Source organism: Branchiostoma belcheri, unplaced genomic scaffold, assembly GCF_001625305.1.
Source record: "Branchiostoma belcheri isolate BF01 breed outbred unplaced genomic scaffold, Haploidv18h27 scaffold335, whole genome shotgun sequence".
Taxonomy (NCBI): Eukaryota; Metazoa; Chordata; class Leptocardii; order Amphioxiformes; family Branchiostomatidae; genus Branchiostoma; species Branchiostoma belcheri.
The window spans coordinates 131934-132455 of record NW_017803949.1 but is presented as its reverse complement, the minus strand read 5'-3'; positions in this window follow the sequence as shown (position 1 = coordinate 132455).

The following is a 522-nucleotide window of genomic DNA, read 5'->3' as shown; positions in this document are numbered from 1 at the left end:
AAATAAAACCATTCTAAAAGCCTGTATCACAATAATTTAAAAAACGCCTAGGGGCATTTGCCCACTGTACCTCCATACCAAATTTCAGGACCTTGGGCCCTAAAATGAAGAAGCTGAATCCATTTAAAAAATGGCAGGAGAAGGAGGAGAAGGAGGAGAAAGAGGAGAAGAAACATCAGAAAAAGCAATATGGGTTCACCACCACTTCGTGGTGTGGTGAACCCATAATTAAATCGATTAAAAATAAAACGTGCATACAATTCTACTCGTCTGAAAAAAATTGCATGACTTGAAAAATAAAACATGCATTCTGAAACATGCACAGTATATTGCAAGACAAGGACATATTAAATTTTATTCACAATCCGGCGCCGTTGCAGGCAGTCGTGTGTTCCAAAGCAGGAACGCTACCGAACGCGTTAAATGATTTCGCAGCAAGAACAAATTAACATTCCTTACCTGATTCAACCTTCCTTACCTGACTATATTGAATAAAGATTGTACATTGCATACATGATAAAC